Raw genomic sequence first — 17,670 nt, 5'->3', positions numbered from 1 at the left:
TTGTCGCATCTGATGTGGGTGGTGCATCGTGTACCTTTTTGAGCGGTGTCCTCGAACAACGGTGCAAGCAGCTGCGTTGATTTCAGCGTGGAGCGTCGTCGGGGATACCAAGGCATCGTCGTGAAGCGAGGCGGTGCGAAATGCATTGCCCACAGATTGCGGTGCAAGCAGCGGCTCGGTGGTGGTGTCAACAGGTGTCGGAGGTGATGGTGCGGCGGTGCCCTCTGCGGTGCCAAGGTGTCGTCCCGAAGCGGTGCGGAGTGCGGTGCCCACAGGCCACGGTGCAACCAGCGGCTTGGTGGCAGCTTCCACAGGAGTCGTCGGTGAGACCAAGGTCGCGACGTTGCGGCGGTGCCTTCTGCAGTGCCGTCAGGACACTGAGTCGGCAGTGGCGTCATAGATATCGTCCAGTGGCTTTTCCTCTGTTACAGCACAAAATGCACAATCCCCAGTGCTGAAGGAAGAAGAGCTTAAAGTCTTTGCTGTTCTTGAGACTTTATGAACAGGGGGCAAGCTCTAACTCAAGCCCTTGGAGAAACTCAAAAAACAAATTGCAGAAAGTTCAGTCCAGTCCTTTCACTGCCAAAGACAGAAGCAGCCACTGCACACAGCAAAGCACACAGCAAAGTGAGAGGTCCTCCTCACAGCTTCGCCTGCTCTTCTTCTTGGCAGTCTTCCTAGTCCAAAAGAGTTCTAAAGTTCAGGGGTCTGGGCCCCAATATTTATGTCCCAAAGTCCTTTGATCTCTTAGGCAGAGAGTGTCTGTGCCCAGCCAGAACCAGTTCTGCCTTCTTTGGTGTGAGTTCCTGGCAGGAGGTGGAGACTGCATTGTCAGAGGCAGACAAGGCCCTTTGAGGTGCAAGGAATTCTCCTCCCCCTTCCCCCATTGCAGCCCAGGTCTATTCAACCCTTTAGTGACCCTACTAAGACTATCTGGAGCCACTCCTGCTCCCCAGCCAACTGTCATCCAAAAAAACAGACAGGCAATCCACATTCCAGCAGAGGCACAGGAGATACCTGAGCAAGAAAACACCAACTTTCTAAAAGTGGTATTTTCAAACACAGAATGTAAAAATCACCTTCACTTAAAGATGCATCTTTAGATTCTGAGTTCAGGCATACTACATTGTATTTCTGTTAGAAATGGGATCCCTGGCTGGCCAAGGCTTGCGACAAAGTCAGTCAGAGACCACCACTCCTAAGTCAGGGCAAGGGAGTTACACGCCAAGATAACCCCTGCTCACCCTCTAGGTAACGTGGCGCGAGCAGCAAGGCTAAACTTGGATGTGAGTTAAGTATTTGCGCACGCACCCCAGCAACAACACCCAAGGCCCACCACAAAGGAAACTCCACACAAGGTTATATATAAAAATAGCCTTTGTATTATACCAAAACACATTAGATAAAACACACACTTTACAGTGTGCCAACAGGCACGGGCAGAATTTACAGGGGATATGTACAAGACAGGGCACCTGGACCACTGTCAGGAATCAGCACTTTTAGAACTTAGCACTAGGTAGAATTAGCATTTAGAACATGGAACATAAATCACTGTAGCACAAAATAGAACATAAAGTACACAACCAGTATCTACTGGTAACCAGGACCTCACTAGCACCACCTGTACTAGCAAGAAAACAACCACCTAAGTATCACAATACCTGTAGGGGTATAAGCACAAAACACCTGATGCATCACATACATTCAGAGGTGCAGGGAAGAAAAACACATGATGCCTACAAACATTCAGAGGTGTATCAAAGAAGGGAAAACACATGATGCATTAAACAACACATTCAGCGGTGTATTAAAGAACCATTGCGCCAACTCACATAAGTCACCACCTGTGACTTTCCATAGGCAGGAACACCTGAACTGTCCCAATGTCAGGGGCCTAAACGTGGCAGCTGCCCACGAAGTGCTGGGCAGCTATGACAATACTGGTGGGGGCAACGTTGGAGCCTCACAGGCTCTGGCGAAATGAGTGTTCCCTGAGCCCCTCTGGGCTCCACAAACAAGTGATGCCCCCTAGAGCCCTCGCTGGGCCCTAAATAACTGTGGCGCTTTTGAGCTCCTCTGGGCTAGTGAAAACAAATGAGGTGCCTGCCTTGAGCCTCTCGGGGCTCTAAGCCAACAGAATAGCCCTCCCGAGCCTCTCAGGGCTCGTAAAACAATTGTGCCCCCTTTGAGCCTCTCCGGGCTCACAAGAAAATGCAGCCGGTTGTTGGAGTCCCTCACGGGGGACTCTATCTCACACTGGCCCCAGGAAATGCCGGCAACTTAGGAGCCCCGCTCGGGGGCTCGAACACAGAGATACGCCCCCTGAGCCTCAACAGGCTCTACACACCGGAGGGGGGGGGCGCGGGCACCGGCAATGTGCCCCGACGGCCCCACTTTTCCCTCTGAGCTGCACTCACCGGTTGTTCGGGGACGCTGGTCGGGAGCTCCCTCTCCTCGGGGCTCTGGCGGCGTCCTGGCGCTCGGTCGGCTTTCCTCCTGGCTGCGGCAGAGGTCCGGGGCTCTCCCCTCACTCGGGAGCCCCGGCAGGCCAAGGCAGACTGCTTCCTTCGTCTCCCGCCTGGCCCCGTCACGCTGCACTCCGCCTGACTTCCGCTTCAGGGTATCCAATGGCAGCGCGGCCCTAGGGGTATGGAGGCGGGACTTCCGGGTCACCGTAGGCAGCGCGGGTACCCGTCAGGGTCTCCCGGGCTGCGGCGGTGAAGTCGCTATTCACAATTCCTCGGGGGCAATGCCGGGTGGGCACCGGCCTCTAATTAAATATAAGGCGAGATGGGCACTCGCTCGGGGGCATAAACACGGCACAAGGTCCCTGGTAGGGTGGGCACCTGCCAGAGGATTCCCAAATCGGCACAAGTAGACGGGCAAACGCCGGGTGGGCACCGGCTGAGGACCAAAAAGCGCTTCCAAGCGCTAGATGAATTTTTCAAGCGCCTCCTGCGCAAAAGTAGCAAATAAAGCGCTATTAAGCGCTAGGGGCCGAAATCAAGCGCTCCCAAGCGCTAGGGGACAAGATGCAGCGCTTCCAGGCGCTGGAAGCCAGCAAAGTCCAGGCAAAGTCCTTCAGCAAGGCAGGGGGGCAAAGCTGGGCCCAGAGCCAGCTCACTGGGTCTCCAGGCAGGGAGACAATCCAGGTGGCTGTCCTCTGGCCCAGCAACAGCAGCAGCCCCCTCAGGCAGGATCCTGGAAGAGAACAACTTCTGTGGGGACACAGCCCCATTTTTATACACATAGATCCTTTGTCTGTAGGTGCAGGGTGGGGGGAAAACCAGTCGCAGCTGGTTTTGGAGTACCTATGATAGCTCAACCACCCATTTCATTCAATGGCAGGGATAGGGTCATCACTCGCACCACAGGGGGCGGAGCCAGCATTGTGTGGGGAAAGTCCAGGCCCATCAGGGACCAGGTGCACTCCTCCCCAGCCATCAACATGCTAATCTCACACTCACCACCGGGCAGACCCATCCAGCCTTCCTGGAGCCAGGCTCACCAGCCAGCTCCAGCCAATCACAAGCCAGGCATATTTTACACTAATATGCCAACTCCTAGAAGTGGCATTTGTACACAAGACACACTCATGCCACATACATCATTGCGAAGCATTCACTCTCACGAGTTCGCACATATCAAATTCGAACCTGTACACCCCACGCATCAGGAACTACCAGGGACACAGACATTCCCCAAGCATTCCTATGGGAGGGCAGGCCAACCTTACTCCACGCACTCAGAGTGCGCACGCACTTTCCACTGGGACACAGTGAAAGTGCGCAGAAACCAAAAATCACCATCACCAGGTCACCATTAAAAGCAAAAAGTCTAGGTGTGAACCTGCCAGAAGGGCCAAGTCCAACAATTTCCCTACCTAGTTTCCAGGGCCAGTTATGTTTATAGCATGTTATAAACAAACTTCCCATTGTGTCCATGGGGAACAGGTAGTCTTAAAATAATGAAAAACGAAATGGGCTGCAATACAGTATCAGGACATGCCACACACACCAGGGCATGTCCTACCTTTCACATACACTGCACCCTGCCCACAGGGGTACCTTGGGACTACCTATGGGGTGACTAACATGTAGAAAAGGGAAGGATTAGGGCCTGGCAAGTGTGTGCACTTGCCAGGTCGACACAGCAGTTACCAACTGCGCGCAGACTCTGCAATGGCAGGTCTGAGTTATCTTTTTAAGGCTATTCACGTGGGTGGCACAATCAGTGCTGCAGGCTCATTGGTGGCATTTGATTTATATGCCCTGGCACACGCAGTGCACTTTACTAGGGACTAATAAGTAAATCAAATATCCAATCATGGAAACACCAATCCTTAACACACTTTACCAGAGGAGCACTTCCACTTTACCACTGATCAGCAGTGAGAAAAGTGCGCAGAAACACTACGCCAGCAAAAACAGAGTAAAAACCGGGAGGGCAGAAACCAAAAACTCAGTGGAAACACGCCAAAAGATCCCAAGTCTAACAAGTAGTAACAAGCATTTGCAATGCAATAGGTCTCGCATTAATTAAGTTTTTTGAGCTATTGGCATTGCTAAATATTGCAACACCAATTGAAACAAAAGTCTATAAATTGTTGGCCAAAAAAATTTGTATTTATTTTTGTACCAATGGTGTTATGCTGCACTTTAGATGAATATTTTTAAAAGTAAAGTGCGCCATACTGCGATTGCTACAATAGTTAATTGTGGATGTGTTAACAATTGATGTGTGCACTGATGGCTGGTGGTGTGTGTGCCTGTAGAAATTGTTCACTGATGGCTGGAGGTGTGTGTTCCTGGTGGAAGTGTGCACTGCCGGCTGGTGGTGTGTGTGCCTGGTGGAAGCGTGCACTGACGGCTGGTGGTGTGTGTGCCTGGTGAAAGCGTGCACTGATGGCTGGTGGTGTGTGCCTGTTGAAAGCCTGCACTGACGGCTGGTTGTGTGTGTGTGTGGTTGTATGTTTGCTTGTATGTGTGGTTGTGTGTGTGGTTGTGTGTGTGGTTCTGGTTGTGTGTGTGGTTGTAGTTGTGTGTGGGTTGTGTGTGTGGTTGTGTGTGTTGTGGTTGTGTGTGTGGTTGTGTGTGTTGTTGTGTGTGTGTGTGTAGTTGTATGTATGTGGTGTGTGTGGTTGTGTATGTGGTTGTATTTGGTTGGGTGTGTGGTTGTGTGTGTGTGGTTGTATGTGTGGTTGTGTGTGTGATTGTGTGTGTGGTTGTGTGTGTGGTTGTGTGAGAGTGGTTGTGTGTGTGTGTGTGGTTCTACATGTAGGTGTGTGTGTGGTTGTGGTTGTGTGTGTGGTTGTGTGTGTGTAGTTGTGTGTGTTTGGTTGTGTGTGGTTGTGTGTGTGGTTGGGTGGTTGTGTGTGGTTGTGTGTGTGGTTGTGTGGTTGTGTGTGTGTGGCTCTGGGTGTGTGTGTGGTTGTGTGTGTACGTATGTGTGTGGTTGTATGTGTGGTTGTATATATGGTTTTGTGTGTGTGGTTGTGTAGTTGTGGTTGTGTGTGTGTGTGTGGTTTTGTGTGTGTGTGTGTGGTTGTATGTGTGGTTGTGTGTGTGTGGTTGTGTGTGTGGTTGTATGTGTGGTTGTGTGTGTGTGGTTGTGTGTGGTTGTGTGTGTGTGTGTTTGTGTGTGTGTGTGTGGTTGTGTGTGTGGTTGTGTGTGTGTGGTTGTGGTTGTGTTTGTGGGTGTGGTTGTGTGTGTGGTTGCGGTTGTGTGTGTGTGGTTGTGGTTGTGGTTGTGTGTCTTGTGTTTGCAGTTGTGTTTTTCCCCAACGCAAATCCTTAGTAGATGTGGCCCTAAGTTTCTTTTAAGCATGCTCTTCTGTGAAATTAAAAACCAAGGCGTTTTTTTTATGAGCAACATTATTATGGTAGCAGTTTTGGCTGCCCTCTCACTTTACCAGGGTGCCCCTTAGAAGGTGAGTATCCTGGATAATTCCTTATTTTGACAATGCCTTAAAATATCCCTGTAGAAAGTGTGAAGAAGAGAACAAGTGACACTGTTAAAGAGAAAGTGAGCGGAAGAAAAATATCTCAGAGTGAAAACAAGCGGGCCAGGGAGGTGAAGCCGGACGGTGAGGGACCTGCGACAAACCCCTACCAGGGGGCTGAGCGGGAGGCGGGCTGTCACCAGGCCCGCAAAAAAGGAGGTAGCGCTATTGGGTCGCGACATTCAAAGCGCCCAATGGCATTGGGGCAACTGGGGGGGGGGGGGGCAGCAGGATTTAAGGACTGAATAAGCCCCCCCAGGTAATAGTTGCCTTTACCATTGGATTGCTGTCGTCGCTGGATTGCCAAACGTAGCATCGTGGGAAAGAGAGGAGCCACCAAGCACGGGTCTGGCCTGAATGATGTGAAGGCAAGCTGCGGTGGGAGCAGGAGCGCGCCACCCAGGACGAGACTCCTGGCCCGGTATTGCAGAGTGTGCGGTACCGCCAGCAGCGTTGGGTGAACTCACGGCCGGTGAGAGAAGAATGGCGGTGATCGGAGACACCTTGCTCGGTGTGTGGCCAGGGAGCAGGCAGCGGCGTGGGGTGAGCTCGCTGACCAGGGATTGAGAGGTGTGAAGTGAGGCTGCGGTCGGGGAGCCGGATTAGAGCACAGGACGCGGCAGCAGCGGAGGGCGAGCTCGCCGTCTAGTGAAGTGGTGAGCAGCCAGCGGAATCAACCAATAAATCCACCCAGCACCTACCGGATTACATGCTGAGGGCCCCGGCTGAATGAAACATGACGGAGTGTGCCACGCTTGCAGCGAGTGTGCGCATTAAAAAAAAGAAAGTGAACATAACCTCGAGTCTAATTAACGCGCTGCGCCCTGCCGCCAAACACCAGCTGTACATACTTTAGAAGCAAGCGCGTCTTCACAAGCACGTCCACAGACCCCAATCGCCCCGTGGCCCGCTCTGTCCTACTTCCGAGGCAAGTCGCTGACAATAGATCTCACTGGCGACAGCGCTTTAGCGCTGCGTCGCCAGGTGAGACCTAAAAAACAAATGGTATGTGGTAGGTGGGTTGTAAGCCTGGGGAATTGTAAACAATATGTTTCACAAAACAGTGCATTTAATTTGTAGGCGAGACCTAAAATTAGATAAAAGATGATTTACAGAAAAAAAGAAAGAAAATGATCAGTACCAACGTGTGTTACAACATGTATTCCGTACCCACGCATTTCTTACATACTACATAATTCCCTTACCCAAGACACCGATCACATTGTTATGTTGTAACAGTTAGAAATTTAGGGTTAGCCAGCACATACGATTTGTTTGATGCCAAATGTTTTGACCTATTTCCTTTGATTCCATAGTAGTATTTTGAGAGTGCAGTGATATACGAAGCACTGAACCAGCTTCTGCCTTGGCTGCGCATTCCTATTTACATTTGTACTGAACATACGTTCTTTCTTAAACAAAAAGAGTTATAGCAAAAGTTATTGATGCTTTCGTATTAGCCAAATATTGGCTGGCAAAGTGGCCGAATGTGCACAATTGAAAAGACAAGGGAAGGCATATTGAGGACTGATCTATTGATATCGATGTATATAATGTATTGAACTTCTAGTATTGTCTTTCCAATCATAGCCGTTCAGGACAGGGTCATAATATTAGTCGCCTGTCTTATATATTTACCAGGGAAGTAAAATCAGCAATAACTGCCCAAAACTCTGCATAAATGATCACTCAAATACCGCTTTATATCTATTAAGTAAATGCAAGACTTTTGCCCTCGGACATTAGATGCACATTTTCTTTGAATTTTTATATTGATTCCCACTGCCAGATGTTACTTTGACTCAAAGATTTCAGTTTGATTTTCAGTAAAGTCTGTAAGCCTAGTCATCAAACATCAGCTTGTGTGCTCACCTGGCACTCACACATACAGCAGTGCCACATTGGCAGATTCCGTCTCATGTGCTTTTCTATCTCAACAACATGCCTTAGATAACCATCATGTGTCAGTGGGGCCTGCGATGCCCGTCAGAAGCTCTGCAAGACCACTACATGCGACGTACAAATATGTCAGGAAATGCTATTGATATACCTGTGCTGAAACTTCTAATGCCAAGGATTCCCACAAGACTCCAAGGAAGGCCAGCTGAGGTCATGGCCACCCTTACACCAGGAATGGCCCCATAATGCAGCATAATGCCCAGAATATGCCAAGGAGGGCTATCACATGCTGATTCCAAGCCTATGCTAGTTATCTTCATCATAAAGATTCCCATAGCAAGCCAACGTGGCAGACATGGCCCTTCTACTGTGCAATATGCCTATAATATGTCAAGGATGACCTTATGCCAAGTCCCCATTATGCCAAGTATGACCTCCATACAGTGTATGTCAATGTACTTTATGTGTGATTTAGGCAGTCTACGGGTTAGTATGCCCAGAACATGCCTAAAAACAGCATTTGACAATGTCACCAAATATGGTAAATTTCCCATAAAATGCCAAGAGGGGTAACTTATGCCATGGCTACAAAGAAGTCATTTGTGGACCTATATAGTAAATACTGACCACACTCTTCTCAATCAGAGCATAAGGCAACACATCATTATGTCTCGTATGGTTTTATGCTGAGAAATATCCCTAAAACATGATATAGGAGGGGGGGGTAACATAAGCGAGGGCCACCCAATAATATGCCCATAACATGCCAAGGGGTCAGCTTAAGCCCTTAGGCCAGTGCCACCGATAAATCAGGCATGTTCTTTCTTTTACATGCACATTGCATGGAGTGGAAGGGTGAGGGCTCAACCGCCCTCCAGCCACATGTATGTATGTGGAAGGCAGCCCTTAGCCGAGCTGATGGCCTAGTCATTTACATGCACATTGCATGGAGTGGAAGCGTGAGGGCTCAACCGCCCTCCAGCCACATGCTGAATGTATGTGGAAGGCAGTCCTTGGCCTAGATGAAAGCCTAGGGGGGTTTACATGGACATCAGTGGCGTCCGGCACTGATCGGTGAACACAGGAGGAAACGGGAATAAAAAAAAACCAATCCCACTTTTAAATCTCACCAGAAATGTATAGATTTAGAAATTAAGGAGCTAATTCGTCGACACAAAGAATGCACTGAAGGAATGTGAAGGAACGTTGGCAGGGTATTGTGACGGTGTCCTGCCCTGCCTGTGGTGTATCCTGCACTGCCTGTGGTGTGTCCTGCCCTGCCTGTGGTGTGTCCTGCAATGCCTGTGGTGTGTCCTGCCCTGCCTGTTGTGTGTCCTGCACTGCCTGTGGTGTGTCCTGCAATGCCTGTGGTGTGTCCTGCCCTGCCTGTGGTGTGTCCTGCACTGCCTGTGGTGTGTCCTGCAATGCCTGTGGTGTGTCCTGCCCTGCCTGTGGTGTGTCCTGCCCTGCCAGTGGTGTGTCCTGCCCTGCCTGTGGTGTGCCCTGCCCTGCCTGTGGTGTGTCCTGCACTGCCTGTGGTGTGTCCTGCCCGGCCTGTGGTGTGCCCTGCACTGCCTGTGGTGTGCCCTGCACTGCCTGTGGTGTGTCCTGTCCTGCCTGTGGTGTGTCCTGCCCTGCCAGCGGTGTGCCCTGCCCTGCCTGTGGTGTGTCCTGCCCTGCCTGTGGTGTGTCCTGCAATGCCTGTGGTGTGTCCTGCCCTGCCTGTGGTGTGTCCTGCCCTGCCTGTGGTGTGCCCTGCCCTGCCTGTGGTGTGCCCTGCCCTGCCTGTGGTGTGTCTTGCCCTGCCTTTGGTGTGCCCTGCCCTGCCTGTGGTGTGTCCTACCCTGCCTGTGGTGCGCCCTGCACTGCCTGTGGTGTGTCCTGCCCTGCCTGTGGTGTGTCCTGCCCTGCCTGTGGTGTGCCCTGCCCTGCCTGTGGTGTGCCCTGCCCTGCCTGTGGTGTGTCCTGCCCTGCCTGTGGTGTGCACAGCGTGTGTATTTGGAAGATTTCAAACCTCAATGCAACAAACGGAAATATGCCAGATATGAGCTGATTTAGAACAAATGACGCAGAAACAGCGCGTTCCATTGAAATCATCTCAAGATGTTCGAGCTGGGGTGATTAATATTAATATAGATTGTGTGACGCGTAAAGCAGAGGGAAACCCTGCTTAGAAAGAGGATTACCCTTGTCCATCGTCAGACGTGTTCTTCCTGTTATGTCACGCTGCAGTTAAACGGGCTGCTTGGCAGCACGGAGAGGGACCACAAGCTCAGTCTCTGAGGGATGGGATAAAATGGTCCCCCCAAGCCCCTCAGAGAAAGCACCCCAAAGCTCATTCATAGGTTAAAGTTCTGCAAGATTAACAGTAAGAGCCCGTCAGCTCCAGGTTTGCACCCTATTGCAGTGGGGTGTTTGAATGACTACTCTCAAAGGTCATGCAGGCTCACCCCAGGCACTGAACCCTCGTTCCGTCTGCCAGACACGGATGGAATATGCACTAAGCAGCAGCTTCCCCGCTGTGACAGTGCACAGGGAACACCTCGTGACCTTCCCACGAGGAACCCAGGTGAAGGCGGTGGTATCCCAAGCCAGCCATACAACAGAGCAAAAAACCTCAACCAAAAAGTCGTTCTGATCCTTCAAGAATGACTAAAGTACAAGAAAAATAAGCTGACACAACCCCTCACAGAGGGAACTCAAGTGCTCATCCACGCATGGCGCACACAATAAAAAAACAAGCGACGGGAGAAACAAGCTCTCGGCATTGCATGGTGGGGGCGGGGGAGCAGCATTGCGTGGCAGGGGTGGGGGAGCGGCTTCCTTTGAAGTCTGATGCCGAGGCTCAGACTAATGGTGTGGGTGCGCGATGTGGCTGACGATGTGCATGCGCCCAGCTCACATGAATTGTACCTAATCCGCAGTTTGGGGAGACTTTTCGAAAGCCTTACTATAATCTCGCCTAACCATCCCTACGAGATGGCTTTCAGCGAGACCTAAAAAAGCTCTGCAGTGTGCACAGATTTCCCCAGTGCAGTGGGAAAGTATGTTCATAGTGTAATAAAAAATAGTGCAGTGTGCATTTAGCTCTACGAGGAGAACGTTTTTAAGTCCTATTTTAAAGGGGAGGGGTGCTGTGCGAGTTAGGCCTGCCTTAGTATATTTGCAGCTGTTAAATAACCTTTGGGAGATTTTTGATGTTGTGAATTTTACAAGGTGCAGATTGGGCACTTTAAACATGCCTAGTTCACAGTGGAGTACTCTGCTAAATCAGTTTACATTGATTTAAGACGGAAAAGGAATGATTACGAGTAAAATAAAGTGCCGCAATAATGCCGCTAAATTTCCAGTTTTGTGCCGCTAAATTTGAAAATCTATGCCGCTACATCCTGGGGGGGTCAGAGCAGTGTAGCGTGCACAGATTCCTAATAGAGTAGCAAACAGCAGTATAGTGTGCAGTTTAACTCTGTAAACAACCCTCGTAGCGCAGCAAAAAGTAATGCAGTGTGCCGTTTTAAAAAGTAGCATGCTCACATCTTTCATAAAGAAGTAATAACAAGTGCAGTGGGCACATATTTCTCATAGTGCTATAAGATCCAATGCTGTACACACAGATTTCGTACTGAGCAGACACCTGTGCCCAGATTTTTGAGTGAAGTGAGATGCAGTGCAGTGCACAGATTCCTCACAGTGCAGTAAGATGCAGTGCACAGATCCCCTCTTTAACACACATGATGCCCACAAACACCCCCAGGGCCAGAAGGAAAGCCCCCCAGGGGCCCTCGGATAGAAGAGCCCAGCTCAGTCCCAGGGCCCCCCGGATAGAAGAGCCCAGCTCAGCTCCAGAGGCCCCTGGATAGAAGAGCCCAGCTCAGCCCCAGTGCCCCCGGGATAGAAGAGCCCAGCTCAGCCCCAGGGGCCCCGGATAGAAGAGCCCAGCTCAGCTCCAGAGGCCCCTGGATAGAAGAGCCCAGCTCAGCCCTAGGGCCCCCGGATAGAAGAGCCCAGCTCAGCCCCTGTGGCCCCCGGATAGAAGAGCCCAGCACAGCCCCAGGAAGCACTGGATAGAAGAGCACAGCTCAGCCCCAGGACCCCTGGATAGAAGAGCCCAGCTCAGCCCTAGGGCCCCCGGATAGAAGAGCCCAGCTCAGCCCCTGTGGCCCCCGGATAGAAGAGCCTTGCTCAGTCCCAGGGCCCCCCGGATAGAAGAGCCTTGCTCAGTCCCAGGGCCCCCCGGATAGAAGAGCCCAGCTCAGCCCCAGGACCCCCGGATAGAAGAGCCTTGCTCAGTCCCAGGGCCCCCCGGATAGAAGAGTCCAGCTCAGCCCTAGGGCCCCTGGATAGAAGAACCCAGCTCAGCCCAGCTCAGCCCCTGTGGCCCCCGGATAGAAGAGCCCAGCTCAGCCCCAGGGGCCCCCGGATGGAAGAGCCCAGCTCAGACCCAGGGGCCCCGGATAGAAGTGCCCAGCTCAGCCCCGGGGCCCCAGATAGAAGAGCCCAGCTCAGCCCCAGGGGCCCCTGGATAGAAGAGCCCAGTTCAGCCCCAGGGCCCCCGGATAGAAGAGCCCAGCTCAGCCCAGCCCAGCCCAGCCCAGCCCAGCTCAGCCCCCCGTGGCCCCCGAATAGAAGAGCCCAGCTCAGCCCCAGGACCCCTGGATAGAAAAGCCCAGCTCAGCCCCAGGACCCCTGGATAGAAGAGCCCAGCTCAGCCTGGCTCCTGCATAGATTCCCTACTGAATTATTCAGTCTATTTCTACAAACACAGCAGAAGGTGCTGACAATCTCCTACCAGAGCAGAAACCTGTGCACAGTTTCCTCACAGTGCAGTAAGATGCAGCGCAGTGCACAGATCCCCTCTTTAACACAAATGATGCCCACAAACACCCCCAGGGCCAGAAGGCAAGCCCCCCAGGTGCCCCCGGATAGAAGAGCCGATCTCAGCCCATCAGGGGCCCCGGATAGAAGAGCCCAGCTCAGCCCCTGGGGCCCCCGGATAGAAGAGCCCAGTCAGCCCCAGGGGACCCAGATAGAAGAGCCCAGCTCAGCCCCAGGGGCCCCGGATAGAAGAGCCCAGCTCAGCCCCAGGGCCCCCGGATAGAAAAGCCCAGCTCATCCCCAGGGGACCCGGAGAGAAGAGCCCAGCTCAGCCCCCCAGGGCCCCACAGATAGAAGAGCCCAGCTCATCCCCAGGGGCCCCGCATTGAAAAGCCAAGCTCAGCCCCAGTGGCCCAGGAGAGAAGAGCCCAGCTCAGCCCCCCAGGGGACCCCAGATAGAAGAGCCCAGCTCAGCCCCCAGAGGCACCAGGATAGATGAGCCCAGCTCAGCCCCCCAGGGGCCCCCGGATAGAAGAGCCCATCTCAGCCCCAGGGGCCCCGGATAGTAGAGACTAGTTCAGCCCCAGGGGCCCCGGATAGAAGAGCCCAGCTCAGCCCCCAGGGGCCCCGGATAGAAGAGTCCAGCTCAGCTCCAGAAGCCCCAGATAGAAGAGCCCAGCTCAGCACCAGGGGCCCCCGGATGGAAGAGCCCAGCTCAGCCCCAGGGGACCCCTAGATAGAAGAGCCCAGCTCAGGCCCAGGGGCCCCTGGATAGAAGAGCCCAGCTCAGCACCAGGGGCCCCCGGATAGAAGAGCCCAGCTCAGCCCCAGGGGCCCCCTGGATAGAAGAGCCCAGCTCAGCACCAGGGGCCCCCGGATAGAAGAGCCCAGCTCAGCCCCTGAGGCCCCCGATTCAAGAGGAGCTCAGCCCCAGGGGACCCCGGATAGAAGAGCCCAGCTCAGCCCCAGGGGCACCCGGATAGAAAAGCCCAGCTCATCCCCAGGGGCCCGAGAAAGAAGAGCCCAGCTCAGCCCCCAGGGGCCCCCAGATACAAGAGCCCAGCTCAGCCCCAGGGGCCCTGGATAGAAAAGCCCAGCTCAGCCCCAGGGGCACCAGATAGAAGAGTCCAGCTCAGCCCCAGGGCCCCGTATAGAATAGCCCAGCTCAGCCCCAGGGGCCCCAGGATAGAAAAGTCCAGCTCAGCCCCAGGGGCCCCGGAGAGAAGAGCCCAGCTCAGCCCCCCAGGGGCCCCCAGATAGAAGAGCCCAGCTCAGCCCCCAGAGGCACCAGGATAGAAAAGCTCAGCTCAGCCCCCCAGGGGCCCCCGGATAGAAGAGCCCAGCTCAGCCCCAGGGGCCCCCGGGTACAAGAGCCCAGCTCAACCCCAGAGGCCCCCGAATAGAAGAGCCCAGCTCAGCCCCAGAAGCCCCGGATAGTAGAGCCCAGTTCAGCCCCAGGGGCCCCGGATAGAAGAGCCCAGCTCAGCCCCTAGGGGCCCCGGATAGAAGAGCCCAGCTCAGCCCCCAGGGGCCCCGGACAGAAGAGCCCAGCTCAGCCCCAGGGACCCCAGATAGAAGAGCCCAGCTCAGCACCAGGGGCCCATGGATAGAAGAGCCCAGCTCAGCACCAGGGGCCCCCCGGATAGAAGAGCCCAGCTCAGCCCCAGGGGCCCTCTGGATAGAAGAGCCCAGCTCAGCCCCAGGGGCCCCCGGATAGAAAAGCCCAGCTCAGCCCCAGGGACCCAGGATAGAAGAGCCCAGCTCAGCCCCAGGGGCCCCGGACAGACGATCCCAGCTCAACCCCAGGAGCCCCGGATAGAAGAGCCAAGCTCAGCCCCAGGGGCCCCCAGATAGAACATCCCAGCTCAGCCCAGGGACCCCGGACAGAAGATCCCAGCTCAGTCCCTGGGGCCCCAGATAGAAGAGTCCAGCTCAGCCCCAGGGGCCCCGGATAGAAGAGCCCAGCTCAGCCCAGGGGCCCCCGGATAGAAGAGCCCAACTCAGGCCCATGGGCCTTGGATAGAAGAGCCCAGCTCAGGCCCATGGGCCCTGGATAGAAGAGCCCAGCTCTGCCCCAGAGGCCCCCAGACAGAAGAGCCCAGCTCAGCCCCAGGGCCCCGTATAGAAGAGCCCAGCTCAGCCCCAGGGGCCTCAGATAGAAGAGTCCAGCTCAGCCCCAGGGGCCCCGGATAGAAGAGCCCAGCTCAGCCCCAGGGGCCTCAGATAGAAGAGCCCAGCTCAGCCCCAGGGGCCCCGGATAGAAGAGCCCAGCTCAGCCCCAGGGGCCCCTGGATAGAAGAGCCCAGCTCAGCCCCAGAGGCCCCCGGATAGAAGAGCCCAGGTCAGCCCCAGGGGCCCCGGATAGAAGAGCCCAGCTCAGCCCAGGGGCCCTGGATAGAAGAGCCCAGCTCAGCCCCAGAGGCCCCCGGATAGAAGGGCCCAGCTCAGCCCCAGGGGCCTCAGATAGAAGAGTCCAGCTCAGCCCCAGGGGCCTCAGATAGAAGAGTCCAGCTCAGCCCCAGGGGCCCCGGATAGAAGAGCCCAGCTCAGCCCTAGGGGCCCGGATAGAAGAGCCCAGCTCAGCCCTAGGGGCCACAGATAGAAGAGCCCAGCTCAGCCCCAGAGGCCCCCGGATAGAAGAGCCCAGGTCAGCCCCAGGGGCCCCGGATAGAAGAGCCCAGCTCAGCCCAGGGGCCCTGGATAGAAGAGCCCAGCTCAGCCCCAGAGGCCCCCGGATAGAAGGGCCCAGCTCAGCCCGGCTCCTGCAGAGATTCCCTCCAGGATTATTCAGTCTATTTTTACCAACACAGCAGAAGGTGCTGACAATCTCCTACCTGAGCAGAGACCTGTGCAGACGTGTCCAGGCTCTCTCCTTCGGGGGCTGGGGGGGAGGAGGGGTTCTGGGGCATGAGGGGGGCAGATCTGAGGTCTGAGGGGGGTCTCTGAGGGTCTGAAGATGAAGGTGACTGCACACACAGGCAATGGATCCTTCCTCCTTGGCAGCAGGCTGCACACACAAGGAGAGGCCGGAAGTGATGTCACCGCTGCTGCTGGTGCTGTCTCTGCCGCCGCTGACCCAGAAGAGGAAACACTTCTACCTTCCATCCAATGTGCAGCTCAGTGTTCCATCAGCAGACGAGGATCGCCCCCTGGTGGCTGCTGACGAAACCGCTGCCCCCATGCTCCAGTAGGGAAACAAGCAATGGCACCTGCAAAAGACACAGACATGGGTGTTATGGGAAACAAGCATTGGCGCCTGTAAACACACAGATATGGGTGTTATGGGAAACAAGCATTGGCTCCTGTAAAGACAGACATGGGTATTATGATAAACAAGCATTGGCTCCTGAAAAGACACAGACATGGGTGTTATGGGAAACAAGCATTGGCTCCTGTAAAGACACAGACATGGGTGTTATGATAAACAAGCATTGGCTCCTGTAAAGACACAGACATGGGTGTTATGATAAACAAGCATTGGCTCCTGTAAAGACACAGACGTGGATGTTATGGGAAACAAGCATTGGCACCTGTAAACACACAGACATGGGTGTTATGGGAAACATGCATTGGCTCCTGTAAAGACACAGACATGGGTTTTTTGATAAACAAGCATTGGCTCCTTTAATGACACAGACATGGGTGTTATGGGAAACAAGCATTGGCTCCTGTAAAGACACAGACATGGGTGATTTCGGAAACATGCATTGGTGCCTGTAAAGACACAGACATGGGTGTTATAAGAAAGAAGCATTGGCGCCTACACAGACATGGGTGTTATGGGAAACAAGCAGTGGCGCCTGCAAAGACACAGACATGGGTGTTATGGGAAGCAAGCATTGGCTCCTGTAAACACACAGACATGGGTGTTATGGGAAACAAGCATTGGCGCCTGCAAAAGTCACAGACATGGGTGTTTTCGGAAACAAGCATTGGCTCCTGTAAAGACACAGACATGGGTGTTATCGGAAACAAGCATTGGCTCCTGTAAAAACACAGACATGGGTGTTATGGTAAACAAGCATTGGCTCCTTTAAAGACACAGACATGGGTGTTATGGGAAACAAGCATTGGCTCCTGTAAAGACACAGACATGGGTGATTTCGGAAACATGCATTGGTGCCTGTAAAGACACAGACATGGGTGTTATAAGAAAGAAGCATTGGCGCCTACACAGACATGGGTGTTATGGGAAACAAGCAGTGGCGCCTGCAAAGACACAGACATGGGTGTTATGGGAAGCAAGCATTGGCTCCTGTAAACACACAGACATGGGTGTTATGGGAAACAAGCATTGGCGCCTGCAAAAGTCACAGACATGGGTGTTTTCGGAAACAAGCATTGGCTCCTGTAAAGACACAGACATGGGTGTTATGGGAAACATGCATTGGCACCTGTAAACACACAGACATGGGTGTTATGGGAAACAAGCATTGGCTCCTGTAAAGACACAGACATGGGTGCTATCGGAAACAAGCATTGGCTCCTGTAAAAACACAGACATGGGTGTTTAAGACACTCACAGTCCAAGGACAGGCCTACCCTTGCATGGTGTGCTATTGAGGAGCCTCAGATTCAGCCCCTCATGCCAGCTCTGCTCCCTCCCTCAGTGAAATACCAGCAATGTGTTCATTTTTAAACTTCTGCAAAGGAACAGACATGATATTCAGGAGTGAATTGAAATGAGGACTTGTATTTCATTCAATGTGTGCAATGTAGACACAGCTGCTGCAATGAGGCTGAGCAGCGTTTCTAATGGCCCTGGCCTGGGGGTGATTCTTTATATTTGACAGGGCCGTGAATCCCCAAGCCATAGCTGCCAAGGTTTCAGATTGCATGAGTGACATTTTCATAATTCAGTGAAAGTATGAGTGACATTCCAATGACTATGAGTGACACTGTCTTGCGGCAGGCTAAATCAAGTAATGAAGATTAGGGAAACAGATAAATAT

This window comes from Lissotriton vulgaris, unplaced genomic scaffold, assembly GCF_964263255.1.
Source record: "Lissotriton vulgaris unplaced genomic scaffold, aLisVul1.2 SCAFFOLD_680, whole genome shotgun sequence".
NCBI lineage: Eukaryota > Metazoa > Chordata > Amphibia > Caudata > Salamandridae > Lissotriton > Lissotriton vulgaris.
This window is presented reverse-complemented; position numbering follows the sequence as displayed.